At 45.3% G+C, this 14,884-nt stretch overlaps 1 long non-coding RNA gene across 1 annotated transcript; it reads right to left on the bottom strand.

Moving 5' to 3' along the window:
• Positions 1–6,984: 6,984 nt before the first annotated feature.
• LOC124029454 lies at positions 6,985–10,675 on the bottom strand. The gene is made up of 4 exons (XR_006837770.1): positions 10,484–10,675; positions 10,120–10,250; positions 9,710–9,847; positions 6,985–8,352 (listed from the first exon to the last, which is right to left on the bottom strand). It is a non-coding gene; the product is annotated as an uncharacterized LOC124029454 (long non-coding RNA).
• Positions 10,676–14,884: the final 4,209 nt, after the last annotated feature.

Here is a 14,884-nt window from a genome sequence, read left to right as displayed (position 1 = left end):
CCACCCTCTGATATAGAGGTCCTGGTTGGCAGGAAGCTCGGCCCCAGTGATGTACTGGGCTGTCCTCACCACCCTCTGATATAGAGGTCCTGGTTGGCAGGAAGCTCGGCCCCAGTGATGTACTGGGCTGTCCTCACCACCCTCTGATATAGAGGTCCTGGTTGGCAGGAAGCTCGGCCCCAGTGATGTACTGGGCTGTCCTCACCACCCTCTGATATAGAGGTCCTGGTTGGCAGGAAGCTCGGCCCCAGTGATGTACTGGGCTGTCCTCACCACCCTCTGATATAGAGGTCCTGGTTGGCAGGAAGCTCGGCCCCAGTGATGTACTGGGCTGTCCTCACCACCCTCTGATATAGAGGTCCTGGTTGGCAGGAAGCTCGGCCCCAGTGATGTACTGGGCTGTCCTCACCACCCTCTGATATAGAGGTCCTGGTTGGCAGGAAGCTCGGCCCCAGTGATGTACTGGGCTGTCCTCACCACCCTCTGATATAGAGGTCCTGGTTGGCAGGAAGCTCGGCCCCAGTGATGTACTGGGCTGTCCTCACCACCCTCTGATATAGAGGTCCTGGTTGGCAGGAAGCGTGGCCCCAGTGATGTACTGGGCTGTCCTCACCACCCTCTGATATAGAGGTCCCTGGATGGCAGGAAGCTTGGCCCCAGTGATGTACTGGGCTGTCCTCACCACCCTCTGATATAGAGGTCCCTGGATGGCAGGAAGCTTGGCCCCAGTGATGTATTGGGCTGTCCTCACCACCCTCTGATATAGAGGTCCTGGTTGGCAGGAAGCTTGGCCCCAGTGATGTACTTTGCTGTCCTCACCACCCTCTGATATAGAGGTCCTGGTTGGCAGGAAGCTTGGCCCCAGTGATGTACTGGGTTGTCCTCACCACCCTCTGATATAGAGGTCCTGGTTGGCAGGAAGCTTGGCCCCAGTGATGTACTTTGCTGTCCTCACCACCCTCTGATATAGAGGTCCTGGATGGCAGGAAGCTTGGCCCCAGTGATGTACTGGGCTGTCCTCACCACCCTCTGATATAGAGGTCCTGGTTGGCAGGAAGCTTGGCCCCAGTGATGTACTGGGCTGTCCTCACCACCCTCTGATATAGAGGTCCTGGATGGCAGGGAGCTTGGCCCCAGTGATGTACTGGGGCGTTTGCACTACCCTCTCCAGGCATTGATGTAACCAGTCAGGATTCTCTCGATGGTGCAGCTGAACCTTTTGAGGATCTGAGGACCCATGCCAAATTTGTTCTGTCTCCTGAGGGGGGGATAGGTTTTTGTCGTGCCCTCTTCACGACTGTCAATGTGTGCTTGGACCATGAGATTTGTTGGTGATGTGGACACCAAGGAACATGAAGCTCTCAACCTGCTCCACTGCAGCCCCGTCGATGAGAATGGGGACGTGCTTGGTCCTCTTTTTCCTGTAGTCCACAATCATCTCCTTTGTCTTGATCACGTTGAGGGAGAGGTTGTTGTCCTGGCATCACACGGTCACGTTTCTGACCTCCTCCCTATAGGCTGTATCGTCGTTGGCGGTGATCAGGCCTTCCACTGTTGTGTCATCTGAAAACTTAATGATGGTGTTGGAGTCGTGCCTAGCCGTGCAGTCATGAGTGAACAGGGAGTACCAGGAAGGGACTGAGCACGCACCCCTGAGGGGCCCCTGTGTTGAGGATCAGCATGGCGGATGTGTTGTTACCTACCCTTAGCACCTGGGGGCGGCTCGTCAGTAAGTCCAGGATCCAGAGGTTGCAGAAGGAGGTGTTTAGTGTCAGGGTCCTTAGCTTATTGAAGAGCTTTGAGAGGACTATAGTGTTGAACGCTGAGCTGTAGTGTTAGCTGTAGTGTTACACTATAGTGTTGAACAATGAACAGCATTCTCACATAGGTGTTCCTTTTGTCCAGGTGGGAAAGGGCAGTGTGGAGTGCAAAATAGTTCCTGTGGATCTGTTGGGGCGGTATGAAAATTCGAGTGGATCTAGGGGTTTCTGGGACAATGGTGTTGATGTGAGCCATGACCAGCCTTTCAAATCACTTCATGGCTACAGACGTGAGTGCTATGCGTCAGTAGTAATATAGGCAGGTTACCTTTGTGTTCTTGGGCACTGGCACTATGGTGGTCTGCTTAAGACATGTTGGTATTACAGACTCGGACAGGGAGAGGTTTAAAATGTCAGTGAAGACACTTGCCAGTTGGTCAGCGCATGTCCCGGTAATCCGTCTGGCCCTGCGGCCTTGTGAATCACACAATGCTCACATCCACATTCACTTAGTACTCTAGAGCTCTGTCAGAGTGACCATCGGGTTCTTGGTCACCTCCCTGACCAAGGCCCTTCTCCCTTGATTGCTCAGTTTGGCTGGGCGGACAGATCTAGAAAGAGTCTTCTTCAATTTTAGAATGATGGAGGTCACTATGTTCTTGGGGACCTTCAATGCTGAAGACATTTTTTGGTACCCTACCCCAGATCTGTGCCTCGATACAATCCTGTCTCGGAGCTCTACAGACAACTCCTTCGACCTCATGGCTTGATGTTTGCTCGGACATGCATTGTCAACTGTGGGACCTTATATAGACAGGTGTGTGCCTTTCCAAATCATGTCCAATCAAATTAATTTACCACAGATAGACGCCAATCAAGTTGTAGAAACATCAAGGATGGTCAATGGAAACAGGATGCACCTGAGCTCAATTTCGAGTCATGTAGCAAAGGGTCTGAATATTTATGTAAATAAGGTATTTCGTTTTTTTATTTTTAACATTTCTTAAAACCTGTTTTTGCGTTGTCATTATGGGGCATTGTTAGTAGATTGCTGGAATGTCCACCAAAGCTGTTGCCAGATCATTTAAATGTTCATTTATCTATCATAAGCCGCCTCCAACTCATTTTAGAGAATTTGTTAGCACGTCCAACCGGGCTCACAACTGCAGAAGATGTGTATGACGTTGCATGGGTGAGCGGTATGCTGATGTCGACGTTGTGAACACAGTGGACCCCGTTGGCAGTGGGGTTATGGTATGGACCACGTTGGCAGTGGGGTTATGGTATGGACCACGTTGGCAGTGGGGTTATGGTATGGACCACGCAGTGGGGTTATGGTATGGACCACGTTGGCAGTGGGGTTATGGTATGGACCACGCAGTGGGGTTATGGTATGGACCCCGCAGTGGGGTTATGGTATGGACCACGTTGGCAGTGGGGTTATGGTATGGACCCCGCAGTGGGGTTATGGTATGGACCCCGCAGTGGGGTTATGGTATGGACCACGTTGGCAGTGGGGTTATGGTATGGACCCCGCAGTGGGGTTATGGTATGGACCACGCAGTGGGGTTATGGTATGGACCACGTTGGCAGTGGGGTTATGGTATGGACCCCACAGTGGGGTTATGGTATGGACCCCGCAGTGGGGTTATGGTATGGACCACGCAGTGGGGTTATGGTATGGATCACGTTGGCAGTGGGGTTATGGTATGGACCACGTTGGCAGTGGGGTTATGGTATGGACCACGCTGGCAGTGTGGTTATGGTATGGACCCCGCAGTGGGGTTATGGTATGGACCACGTTGGCAGTGGGGTTATGGTATGGACCACGTTGGCAGTGGGGTTATGGTATGGACCACGCTGGCAGTGGGGTTATGGTATGGACCCCGCAGTGGGGTTATGGTATGGACCACGTTGGCAGTGGGGTTATGGTATGGACCACGTTGGCAGTGGGGTTATGGTATGGACCACGCTGGCAGTGGGGTTATGGTATGGACCACGCTGGCAGTGGGGTTATGGTATGGACCCGCAGTGGGGTTATGGTATGGACCCCGCAGTGGGGTTATGGTATGGACCACGTTGGCAGTGGGGTTATGGTATTGACCACGTTGGCAGTGGGGTTATGGTATGGACCCCGCAGTGGGGTTATGGTATGGACATGGTGGCAGTGGGGTTATGGTATGGACCCCGCAGTGGGGTTATGGTATGGACCACGTTGGCAGTGGGGTTATGGTATGGACCCCGCAGTGGGGTTATGGTATGGACCCCGCAGTGGGGTTATGGTATGGACCCCGCAGTGGGGTTATGGTATGGACCACGTTGGCAGTGGGGTTATGGTATGGACCACGCTGGCAGTGGGGTTATGGTATGGACATGTTGGCAGTGGGGTTATGGTATGGACCCCGCAGTGGGGTTATGGTATGGACCCCGCAGTGGGGTTATGGTATGGACCACGTTGGCAGTGGGGTTATGGTATGGACCACGCAGTGGAGTTATGGTATGGACCCCGCAGTGGGGTTATGTTATGGACCACGCAGTGGGGTTATGGTATGGACCACGTTGGCAGTGGGGTTATGGTATGGACCCCGCAGTGGGGTTATGGTATGGACCACGTTGGCAGTGGGGTTATGGTATGGACCCCGCAGTGGGGTTATCGTATGGACCCCGCAGTGGGGTTATGGTATGGACCACGTTGGCAGTGGGGTTATGGTATGGACCCCGCAGTGGGGTTATGGTATGGACCACGTTGGCAGTGGGGTTATGGTATGGACCCCGCAGTGGGGTTATGGTATGGACCACGTTGGCAGTGGGGTTATGGTATGGACCACGCTGGCAGTGGGGTTATGGTATGGACCCCGCAGTGGGGTTATGGTATGGACCCCGCAGTGGGGTTATGGTATGGACCACGTTGGCAGTGGGGTTATGGTATGGACCCCGCAGTGGGGTTATGGTATGGACCACGCTGGCAGTGGGGTTATGGTATGGACCCCGCAGTGGGGTTATGGTATGGACACGTTGGCAGTGGGGTTATGGTATGGACCCCGCAGTGGGGTTATGGTATGGACACGTTGGCAGTGGGGTTATGGTATGGACCACGCTGGCAGTGGGGTTATGGTATGGACCCCGCAGTGGGGTTATGGTATGGACCACGTTGGCAGTGGGGTTATGGTATGGACCCCGCAGTGGGGTTATGGTATGGACCACGTTGGCAGTGGGGTTATGGTATGGACCACGCTGGCAGTGGGGTTATGGTATGGACATGTTGGCAGGGGGTTATGGTATGGACCCCGCTGGGGTTAGTATGGACCCGGTGGGGTTATGGTATGGACCACGTTGGCAGTGGGGTTATGGTATGGACCACGCAGTGGGGTTATGGTATGGACCCGCAGTGGGGTTATGGTATGGACCACGCGGCAGTGGGGTTATGGTATGGACCACGTTGGCAGTGGGGTTATGGTATGGACCCCGCAGTGGGGTTATGGTATGGACCACGTTGGCAGTGGGGTTATGGTATGGACCCCGCAGTGGGGTTATGGTATGGACCACGCTGGCAGTGGGGTTATGGTATGGACCCCGCAGTGGGGTTATGGTATGGACCACGTTGGCAGTGGGGTTATGGTATGGACCACGCTGGCAGTGGGGTTATGGTATGGACCCCGTTGGCAGTGGGGTTATGGTATGGACCACGCAGTGGGGTTATGGTATGGACCACGCTGGCAGTGGGGTTATGGTATGGACCCCGCAGTGGGGTTATGGTATGGACCACGTTGGCAGTGGGGTTATGGTATGGACCACGCTGGCAGCGGGGTTATGGTATGGACCCCATTGGCAGTGGGGTTATGGTATGGACCACGCAGTGGGGTTATGGTATGGACCACGTTGGCAGTGGGGTTATGGTATGGACCACGCAGTGGGGTTATGGTATGGACCCCGTTGGCAGTGGGGTTATGGTATGGACCACGCAGTGGGGTTATGGTATGGACCACGTTGGCAGTGGGGTTATGGTATGGACCCCGCAGTGGGGTTATGGTATGGACCCCGCAGTGGGGTTATGGTATGGACCCCGCAGTGGGGTTATGGTATGGACCCCGCAGTGGGGTTATGGTATGGACAGGTATAAGCTCCGGGCAACAAACACAGTTGCATTTTATCGATGGCAATGCACAAAAATACCTTGATGAAATCTTGAGACCCATTTTTTTTTAAAGATCAGTGACCAACAGATGCAGATCTGTATTCCCAGTCATGTGAAATCCATAGATTAGGGCCAAATGTATTTATTTAATATTAACTGTAACTCAGTCAAATCTTTTACATTTGTTGCTCGGTGCATTTTTTGTTCAGTATATTTGTCTCTGTTTCAATTCAACTCATGAAACATCAGCAGTTAAGGGGGTTTTCACATGAAATACAATTCCATGGTGTTGTTTCAATATGGTACCATGATCTGAAAACCACTGAAGGAATATCTGTCATGTATTGTCATGTTATGTCTTTTTTCCTGTTCTTTCTCTTCTCTTCGTTTCCCCCTGCTGGTCGTATTAGGTTACCTTCTCTTCCTTTCCTTCCCCCAGCTGTTCCTCATCTCCTCTAACTACCTCGTTTACCCTCTCCCACCTGTTCCCTTTTTTCCCTCTGATTAGGTCTCTATTTCTCTCTCTGTTTCTGCTTCTGTCTTTGTCAGATTCTCGTTTGCTTCACCCTTGTCCCGTCCTGTCGTAATCTGCCTCTTCTTCAGATGCTACGTGTGATCAGGTACCTCTGTCCTCTACAACCCGCGCCTACCCGGAGAGACCAGCAGTCTGTTGCCGCTAACCCTGCTATTCTCCTCTGCTGCTAGAAGGGGACTCTCCTGTAAAGATCAGAGGACTTTATGATTTATTTGTCGCCCTCTCTGCGGGTTGTCTATTTTGTCAATCGATACCTCTGAAGAGGATCTATGTCTTCCCTGTGTTTGGACATTAAAAGACTCTGTTTCTGTTAAACCACTTTTGGGTCCTCACTCACCTGCATAACAATATGTCTGGCGATTGACAAGATGCCTTGTGATCTGCTACTTGTCAAATAAGAATTGTCTACCACACGTAACATTTGAAGAATAGTCTTTGCTTATGACAAATAAAAATGTGCATTCTATGTTTCTGGTAACAGAACATGCTAGTCTTCTATTAAAATGAATACAATTCACTCGTTATTTAAATACATAGAAATGCAATACCTTTATTTTACATGCATACATCTATAACTGTACAACAAGTTGAATGCAGTTTTAAAACTAGAAAAAAAAGCCCAATCCCAAAACAAGTCCTGAAGATTTACAGCTCGAGCAAATGATGAATTTATGTCATAAGGTGAAAAGTTTTTTTAAAGTTTTTTTTTTTAAACACACACAAAATAAAACCTAGGACTACTAGTGCTTGTCCTTGAGTTGTACCTTTGTATATAAACAGAACTGGGCTGAATAGAAATGAATTCAGATAGAGAAGGCACCTTCAGTACACAGTGTATGTACAAACAACATCGGATACACCTGTTTTACTGTAGCTTCTAGTACAATGACAACTGGGAACGTTCACTTAAACAATAAACTATAACACATCCATACAAATACATTTGGAAGCAAAAATATCTTCTTGGTCCATACTCAAAGCAGTACCTCGAAATGCAATGTTTTTAACATTTTAATTCTAGATTGACTCTGCCAGCAGAGGTCAACCCAGTGGCTATAGTTCAAATGTATTACACAGTCTGTCACAATGACTTCCCACTTCATTGATTGGTAACTATTGGTAACAGTAGTAACTATGTCATTAGGCGTCATTCTGTCCGCTTAGATCGCCAGTCCTTCTGGAGTTCAGAATTGTTTTTGTTTGTTGTCGTTTTTGTTTTTGTTGTGACATGAAAAGGGTCAAATATACACGGACTAACATGTACGTCTAAATTAGAAAAATGTATAGAAAAATTGTCCATCTTTATTACAGCCAGAAATACCATTTACCTTAAAAAATATACTACCACCCATCCAATCGAAAAATGTCAATACTTTTCAGAAAAGCGATTTAATATAAAATACTGTTATCCTCTGATTGGATTTATGTAACACTCCATCCTTTTTTCCCCTCTCTCTCAACAAAATAAAGCTTTTTATAGACCCTTCAAAGCTTATATATTTTTAAAAAACAACACTCCCAGCACAATTATATCTATACGGTTTTATATAGAAACAATAAAATTGACTAAGATACCATAGATGGTACTACGTTCACATGTTAGAGGACACCCGTTTCAAATGACACATACACTGCCATGTTACTGAACCATCACCTGATCGACACAGTGTGGCACTACAATTTTGGGATGATTGTACGCGTTGGTCGGGGGGGGGGGGGAGTCATTGAATGCCGTGGTCAAGATTGGCCCGTCTGTTAGACTATCTGCCTGCTCGGGTTCAGCACGCCTTGGTCGGGTCTGTTGGCAGCTCTGTGGTAGACATGCGGTACTGGATCTTGGTGTTGGTAATCGCTCCGTGTTTCTGTCTGAGGTGCAATCGAAGCTGACTCTTGTGGCGAAAGTGCAAGTTGCATTTCTCGCACTGAAAAAAAAATTATATAAGAAAAATTATTTGCTCCGTTTTCTGTCCTGTGTCTATAAAATGTTCTCTGGTTTAATAGCAGACACATATGGATTGCAACACACACACACTACTCTCTCAGGTACATTACACACACACAGGTACACTACTCTCACAGGTACACTACTCTCTCAGGTACACTACTCTCTCAGGTACATTACTCTCTCAGGTACACTACTCTCTCAGGTACATTACACACACACACACACTACTCTCTCAGGTACACTACTCTCACACAGGTACATTACTCTCTCAGGTACACTACTCTCTCTCAGGTACATTACTCTCTCAGGTACCCTACTCTCTCAGGTACATTACACACACACACACACTACTCTCTCAGGTACACTACTCTCACACAGGTACATTACTCTCTCAGGTACACTACTCTCTCAGGTACACTACTCTCTCAGGTACATTACACACACACACACACACACTACTCTCTCAGGTACACTACTCTCACACAGGTACATTACTCTCTCAGGTACACTACTCTCTCTCAGGTACATTACTCTCTCTCAGGTACATTACTCTCTCAGGTACACTACTCTCTCTCAGGTACATTACTCTCTCTCAGGTACATTACTCTCTCTCAGGTACACTACTCTCTCTCAGGTACACTACTCTCTCTCAGGTACATTACTCTCTCTCAGGTACATTACTCTCTCAGGTACACTACTCTCTCAGGTACACTACTCTCTCTCAGGTACATTACTCTCTCAGGTACATTACTCTCTCAGGTACATTACTCTCTCAGGTACATTACTCTCACACAGGTACATTACTCTCACACATGTACATTACTCGCACACAGGTACACTACTCTCTCAGGTACATTACACACACACACAGGTACATTACACACACACACACTACTCTCTCAGGTACACTACTCTCTCATGTACACTACTCTCTCAGGTACATTACACACACACACACACAGGTACATTACACACACACACACACACACTACTCTCTCAGGTACATTACTCTCACACAGGTACATTACTCGCACACAGGTACATTACTCGCACACAGGTACATTACTCGCACACAGGTACATTACTCGCACACAGGTACATTACTCTCACACAGGTACATTACTCTCACACAGGTACATTACACACACACACACAGGTACATTACACACACACACACACAGGTACATTACACACACACACACACACACACACACACACACACACACACACACACACACACACACACACACACACACACACACACACACACACACACACACACACACACACACACACACACACACACACACACACACACACACACACACACTTACATGATAGGGCTTTTCTCCTGTGTGTATGCGCAGGTGACTCTTCAGCGTCTGCAGGTGACGGAAGCGCGTTCCACAGATCTCACACGGGTATGGCTTCTCCCCGGTGTGGATCAGCACATGGGCACGGAGATGGGCAACCTGACCATGACAACAACATTATGAGACAACTGGGTCGGTGTGGTGGTGAGTGATCACAGCATCTATCTCAAGCCATTTGGGGGGGTAAAATTTTATTTTCAAGAATAGTATGAGATTTATGGGGGGAAACTGAGAAACAGGGTCATGTAGCGTAGAGGGAGAGGGAGAGGGGGCCGTACCCACACTGGGCCAGCCTCAGGCAGGAAGCAACAAATAACAGCATTGTATTCCCTCTGTAACTTGTTGAAACCAGACACAAAGACGCGGCTCACCTGCACGAATCGAGCTCCGCATGTCTCACATTTGTATGGCTTTTCTCCTGAGTGGATACGAGTGTGGGTCTTGAGGTTAGCTGGTCTGTTGAACTGAGCACCACAGATGTTGCAGCGATACGGCTTCTCTCCTGCAACGCAACAACATGCAGAACAAACTTTCAGCTACCAAACTTTATCTGAAATGGACTTATGGGTTATGTGACAGATTCAAAATGACGTGATGGATTTAGCAAGCTGGCAAATTTAGCATCTGTGGCCAGGGGGCTGCAAGCTAAATAAACTAAATAAGCTAAATAAACTAAATAAACTAAATAAACTAAGCACAGTTATTGAGAAAACCATCTTGAAAGCCTGTATGAACCTGTATGGACAGTCTTGTGGCTGGCGAGGTTTCCTTTGTAGCGAAAAGCAGCCTGACAACGGTCGCACTTGTATGGCTTGTCACTGTGGGCCTGCAGCACGTGGCGCTTCAGGGTTTCGTCTTCCGCAAACTTGGAGTCACATTCGTTACAAAAGAACGTACCATTTTCTGTAAGACAGATCGGAAACAATCAATTAGGATTAGGACTGTTTTATAAGCAGCTAGAGAGACTGGCCATTAGGACTGTTTTATAAGCAGCTAGAGAGACTGGCCATTAGGCCTGTTTTATAAGCAGCTAGAGAGACTGGCCATTAGGACTGTTTTATAAGCAGCCAGAGAGACTGGCCATTAGGCCTGTTTTAGAAGCAGCTAGAGAGACTGGCCATTAGGCCTGTTTTATAAGCAGCTAGAGAGACTGGCCATTAGGCCTGTTTTATAAGCAGCCAGAGAGACTGGCCATTAGGCCTGTTTTATAAGCAGCCAGAGAGACTGGCCATATACTACTTTCCTCATATAGTGCACTACTTTCCTCATATCCCCTATATAGTGCACTACTTTCCTTATATCCCCTATATAGTGCACTACTTTCCTCATATCCCCTATATAGTGCACTACTTTCCTCATATAGTGCACTACTTTCCTTATATCCCCTATATAGTGCACTACTTTCCTTATATCTCCTATATAGTGCACTACTTTCCTTATATCCCTATATGGTGCACTACTTTCCTATATCCCTATATAGTGCACTACTTTCCTCATATAGTGCACTACTTTCCTCATATCCCCTATATAGTGCACTACCTTACTCATATAGTGCACTACTTTCCTTATATCTCCTATATAGTGCACTACTTTCCTCATATCCCCTATATAGTGCACTACTTTCCTCATATAGTGCACTACTTTCCTTATATTTCCTATATAGTGCACTACTTTCCTCATATAGTGCACTACTTTCCTTATATAGTGCACTACTTTCCTCATATAGTGCACTACTTTCCTCATATAGTGCACTACTTTCCTTATATCTCCTATATAGTGCACTACTTTCCTTATATAGTGCACTACTTTCCTCATATCCCCTATATAGTGCACTACTTTCCTTATATCCCCTATATAGTGCACTACTGTCCTTATATCCCCTATATAGTGCACTACTTTCCTCATATAGTGCACTACTTTCCTTATATCCCCTATATAGTGCACTACTTTCCTCATATCCCCTATATAGTGCACTACTTTCCTCATATAGTGCACTACTTTCCTCATATAGTGCACTACTTTCCTTATATCCCCTATATAGTGCACTACTTTCCTTATATCTCCTATATAGTGCACTACTTTCCTCATATCCCCTATATAGTGCACTACTTCCCTCATATAGTACACTACTTTCCTTATATCCCCTATATAGTGCACTACTTTCCTTATATCTCCTATATAGTGCACTACTTTCCTTATATCCCCTATATAGTGCACTACTTTCCTTATATCTCCTATATAGTGCACTACTTTCCTTATACAGTGCACTACTTTCCTTATATCCCCTATATAGTGCACTACTTTCCTTATATCCCCTATATAGTGCACTACTTTCCTTATATCCCCTATATAGTGCACTACTTTCCTTATATCCCCTATATAGTGCACTACTTTCCTTATATCTCCTATATAGTGCACTACTTTCCTTATATCCCCTATATAGTGCACTACTTTCCTCATATATCCTATATAGTGCACTACTTTCCTTATATCCCCTATATAGTGCACTACTTTCCTTATATCCCCTATATAGTGCACTACTTTCCTCATATAGTGCACTACTTTCCTCATATCCCCTATATAGTGCACTACCTTACTCATATAGTGCACTACTTTCCTTATATCCCCTATATAGTGCACTACTTTCCTCATATAGTGCACTACTTTCCTTATATCTCCTATATAGTGCACTACTTTCCTTATATCCCCTATATAGTGCACTACTTTCCTCATATCCCCTATATAGTGCACTACTTTCCTTATATAGTGCACTACTTTCCTTATATCCCCTATATAGTGCACTACTTTCCTTATATTTCCTATATAGTGCACTACTTTCCTCATATAGTGCACTACTTTCCTTATATAGTGCACTACTTTCCTCATATAGTGCACTACTTTCCTCATATCCCCTATATAGTGCACTACTTTCCTCATATAGTGCACTACTTTCCTCATATCCCCTATATAGTGCACTACTTTCCTCATATCCCTATATAGTGCACTACTTTCCTTATATAGTGCACTACTTTCCCTATATCCCCTATATAGTGCACTACTTTCCTTATATAGTGCAATACTTTCCTTATATTTACATTTACATTTAAGTCATTTAGCAGACGCTCTTATCCAGAGCGACTTAGTGCACTACTTTCCTCATATAGTGCACTACTTTCCTTATATAGTGCACTACTTTCCTCATATAGTGCACTACTTTCCTATATATCCTATATAGTGAACTACTTTCCTTATATAGTGCACTACTTTCCTTATATCCCTATATAGTGCACTACTTTCCTATATCTCCTATATAGTGCACTACTTTCCTTATATAGTGCACTACTTTCATATATCCCTATATAGTGCACTACTTTCCATATATCCTATATAGTGCACTACTTTCCTTATATAGTGCACTACTTTTCTTATATCCCTATATAGTGCACTACTTTCCTCATATAGTGCACTACTTTCCTTATATAGTGCACTACTTTCCTCATATAGTGCACTACTTTCCTTATATATCCTATATAGTGCACTACTTTCCTTATATCCCCTATATAGTGCACTACTTTCCTTATATAGTGCACTACTTTCATATATCTCCTATATAGTGCACTACTTTCCTTATATCTCTATATAGTGCACTACTTTCCTCATATAGTGCACTACTTTCCTTATATCCCCTATATAGTGCACTACTTTCCTTATATCCCCTATATAGTGCACTACTTTCCTTATATCTCCTATATAGTGCACTACTTTCCTTATATCCCCTATATAGTGCACTACTTTCCTTATATCTCCTATATAGTGCACTACTTTCCTTATACAGTGCACTACTTTCCTTATATCCCCTATATAGTGCACTACTTTCCTTATATCCCCTATATAGTGCACTACTTTCCTTATATCCCCTATATAGTGCACTACTTTCCTTATATCCCCTATATAGTGCACTACTTTCCTTATATCTCCTATATAGTGCACTACTTTCCTTATATCCCCTATATAGTGCACTACTTTCCTCATATATCCTATATAGTGCACTACTTTCCTTATATCCCCTATATAGTGCACTACTTTCCTTATATCCCCTATATAGTGCACTACTTTCCTCATATAGTGCACTACTTTCCTCATATCCCCTATATAGTGCACTACCTTACTCATATAGTGCACTACTTTCCTTATATCCCCTATATAGTGCACTACTTTCCTCATATAGTGCACTACTTTCATATATCTCCTATATAGTGCACTACTTTCCTATATCCCTATATAGTGCACTACTTTCCTCATATCCCCTATATAGTGCACTACTTTCCTTATATAGTGCACTACTTTCCTTATATCCCCTATATAGTGCACTACTTTCCTTATATTTCCTATATAGTGCACTACTTTCCTCATATAGTGCACTACTTTCCTTATATAGTGCACTACTTTCCTCATATAGTGCACTACTTTCCTCATATCCCCTATATAGTGCACTACTTTCCTCATATAGTGCACTACTTTCCTCATATCCCCTATATAGTGCACTACTTTCCTCATATCCCTATATAGTGCACTACTTTCCTTATATAGTGCACTACTTTCCCTATATCCCTATAGTGCACTACTTTCCTTATATAGTGCAATACTTTCCTTATATTTACATTTACATTTAAGTCATTTAGCAGACGCTCTTATCCAGAGCGACTTAGTGCACTACTTTCCTCATATAGTGCACTACTTTCATTATATAGTGCACTACTTTCCTCATATAGTGCACTACTTTCCTTATATATCCTATATAGTGAACTACTTTCCTTATATAGTGCACTACTTTCCTTATATCCCCTATATAGTGCACTACTTTCCTTATATCTCCTATATAGTGCACTACTTTCCTTATATAGTGCACTACTTTCCTTATATCCCCTATATAGTGCACTACTTTCCATATATCCTATATAGTGCACTACTTTCCTTATATAGTGCACTACTTTTCTTATATCCCCTATATAGTGCACTACTTTCCTCATATAGTGCACTACTTTCCTTATATAGTGCACTACTTTCCTCATATAGTGCACTACTTTCCTTATATATCCTATATAGTGCACTACTTTCCTTATATCCCCTATATAG

The sequence above is a fragment of the Oncorhynchus gorbuscha genome, unplaced genomic scaffold (assembly GCF_021184085.1).
Source record: "Oncorhynchus gorbuscha isolate QuinsamMale2020 ecotype Even-year unplaced genomic scaffold, OgorEven_v1.0 Un_scaffold_6420, whole genome shotgun sequence".
Classification (NCBI taxonomy): domain Eukaryota; kingdom Metazoa; phylum Chordata; class Actinopteri; order Salmoniformes; family Salmonidae; genus Oncorhynchus; species Oncorhynchus gorbuscha.
Note: the sequence above shows the minus strand (reverse complement) of the source record. Positions and strands in the feature narration are given on the sequence as shown.